Below are 3,495 nucleotides of genomic sequence, written 5' to 3'. Positions count from 1 at the left end.
TATGAAATTTCCTTAGATTATGAATTAGAAGGTATTGGAGAGCAATTTGCCCAAGTTCTAAATTTTTGGACAAAAATGGGCTTGCATGGGTGAAATTTTAAAGAAAGGGCATAAGGGCATTTTGGTCATTTGTCATTTTAATGAAATAAAAAGGGAAAAATGGAGAAAAAATATGCTCATCTTCTTCCCATAGCTATCGAAATTTGGGGTTCTCCATAGCTAGGGTTTCAAACTTTCCAAGCTCAATAGTAAGTGCTCCTAGGCCCCGTTTTTCATGCTCTTCATATTTTTGAAATTCCGGTATCTTGCTCTCTCCATTTCTATCCATATTTCATGCTAGGGTTCATGTTTAAAAATTTACCCATGCATGAGTTGCTTGTATTTTGATGGATTATGGAGGAATATGAAAGATTAATGTGTATTAAACATCTTTTCCTAGTTGATTTTCATGAAAAACCCTTATAGGGACTATTTTGCAAAAGATGTAAATGTATGGTAGAAATGAGAAAATAATGGATAATGTGAGCTACCATAAGAAGGAAAAGTGTTCGGCTAGGCTTGGGTAAGATAGAATGTGATATTCTAAATTAGGGCCTAAATGGAATAGTGGTTTTGAAACCACAATTCTGAAGTAGAAAAATTTATTTCGATTAATTTTTATAATTTATTGAGTGATTAGATGCATGTGTTTGAATATCGATAGAAAATTTCATGAATTGCATGTCTAATTTGCCTATTAGGACTTAATTGCAAAAGTTGATAAATATGAGTTTTAGATGTTAAAGGATTTAATTGAAGAGCATAATTGAAGTAGAGGTCCTTAAATGGTAATTATACCATTAGGTTTTCATGGACAAAAGTGGACATACATAGGTAGAAATAACTAAAGTTTTTAATGAAGGGTATTTTAGTGATTTGGTAATTAAAAGATTAAAAAAAGGAAAAAGATGACAAAATATGTCCATCTTCTTCATTAGGACGAAATTTCAAGGGTTCTCCATAGCTAGGGTTTGTTTCAAGTTTCCAAGCTCCATATAAGTGATTCCAAGCCCCGTTTTTAATGTTCTTTACGTTTTTGGAGTCCCGGTAACTTGATTTAGCTTATTCTAGCAATAATTTAACCTAGGGTTTATATTTGGAAAAATACCCATAGGTGAAATGTGTTTATTTTGATGTTTTATGGTAGAATATGAAGCTTGAAATTGTGTTAAACAACTTTTGCTAAATGATTTCACGTGAAAACGAGTAAAATGACATAATCGGTAAAAATACCTAATGTTTATAACTACATGTTAGAGTGAGAATTTGATGTTGCCATAGAAGGGAAAAATGATCAGCATGTCATAAAACATAAGAATTTTGGAAAAAAAATAAATTTTCGAGCTTTGGGGCAAAAATGTAAATATGCAAAAGTTTAGGGGCAAAATCGTAATTTTACAAAAGTTAGAGTTAAGAACTATTTTGATAAATGTGAGTATTAAATCAGCTAAATGTGTTATTTTAGACTAAGAAAGACGTGGAATCGACCTTGATCAGGGAAAGGAAAAGATTGTGGACTAAATTGCAAAATTTCTTTATTTTGTATCGAGGTAAGTTCAGGTGTAAATGTAGTAACATAATTGTCATTTTAAGTAATTTAATGTCATTTATATGATATGATGATTAATATCATGCTTTGTGGTTATTATTGAGTAATATGCAAATTATGTGTGCTACTTGTTAAATATGAATTGCTACTGTGTATCGGTTCTGACATTCCGTGGAAGACGACAAAGATGTGTGATCGAGGAAAATCCCGTTTGACCTTGGGAATAGACTAGGATACAAGTGACATGTCACTAGGATATTTGAGTTCCGAGCTCGTTGAGTTGAGTCCGAGTTCACTTATGGGCGGGTTACATGGTAGCTTGGCTACATAATTTCCGCAGGCTATTGAGTTTGTCTAGCTACGGTTATGGCACTTATGTGCATGAAATCCGTGTATTTGAATCATATTCCGATGTGTTCAACGGGTAAATCTTAAGTGGATAAGGTGAGTACCTAAAACGAAGGTGACATGTTGGTAAGTGTGGTGAATGAGAAAATTTGTACAGGTATGTACTTAACCCTCGGGTTGAGACTTCAATATAACAATAATATTGTAGGATCATGAATGAGAAATATGATATGAATGCTTTGGTGATATTATGCAAATGTGGATTTCGTATTATTGCATGGTTATGTTACTTGTTATTTACATGTGAGCTTACTAAGCAATTATGCTTACTCCCTCCTCTCTATTCTTTGTAGTTTTGTCAAGTCGGCTAGGAGATAGGGAACGGTCGGAGGCGCGTTCACACTATCAACAAACTATTTCGGTATAATGACTTATATATTTTGGGAATATGGCATGTATAGCATTATAATTATTTTGTGTATATAATCTTATGATATGACTCATGGATGGCATGGAAATGTTTGAGAATTATTAGTTATTGGAGTGGCTAATCAAGATTATATTGGATAACACGTATGCTTTATGTGCTAACTAATCTATGGAAATCCATAAAATGGTGAAATTGGCTATAAAACAGAATCACACAACAGCAGTGATGTGAGTTTGAAAAATCACTAAAAATAGTAGAGATATAATTAGATGATGAATAAAATATGTAATTTAAGATTAATGAATATATTTTCACTTGGAAGAAACAAAATAGGTAAAAGAGTTGTATTTTATGAGATATTTACGTTTTGGTGAAACAGGGTTAGAGCAATTTCTGGATTCCCTGTTCTGACTTTAGAAATTCATCATAAATTGTGTCAAAATAATTAGGACTCACACTTTATATGTATGGATTTCTTATTGAGTCTATTTGTTAATAGAAACAAACGTCATGGTCATTGGATCTCTGTACAGGAAGAATTTTGATTTGTAGTGCACAGGGGTTAGAGTAGCCGAACCCTGAAACAGGGGAGACTTTAAATAATAAACTGTACTAATTAGCCCTACCAAAACTTCTAGAAAAAAATTAGTAAGTAGATATATGAGTCTAGTTTCAGGTAAAATTTACGGAATTTGATTTTGAGTTTCATAACTCGAGATATGATTTTTTTAGCGACTGTGATGCAGATGGACAGTTTACTATAAGAATGTTTACTACGAGAATTGTTTAAACTTGTTTAAATGCTAAAATAAGTTTAGTAATGTCTCATGCTCGATTCCAGTGACGGTCTCAAGTAATGGGGCATTACATAGAAAGTGCATGTGTTTCATTATCCGAGCCTAGGGACTAAATTGTAAAATTGTGAAAGGTTAGGGGCAAAACGGTCATTTGGACCGGGGGTAGATATTAAACTTGAAATGCATAATATAGTGTATTAATGAGTTAATTTTGTTGATATAGACCCCGAGGAACAAATTTCGGAGGTCGGTCGAGGTAAACGCAAGGTTTCGGAATAACCGAAACATAACTCTGAAACTGTTACTAGGTAAGTTTGGATAACTTAAAATAA

Source organism: Gossypium hirsutum, chromosome A11 (assembly GCF_007990345.1).
Source record: "Gossypium hirsutum isolate 1008001.06 chromosome A11, Gossypium_hirsutum_v2.1, whole genome shotgun sequence".
Lineage (NCBI taxonomy): Eukaryota > Viridiplantae > Streptophyta > Magnoliopsida > Malvales > Malvaceae > Gossypium > Gossypium hirsutum.
This window is presented reverse-complemented; position numbering follows the sequence as displayed.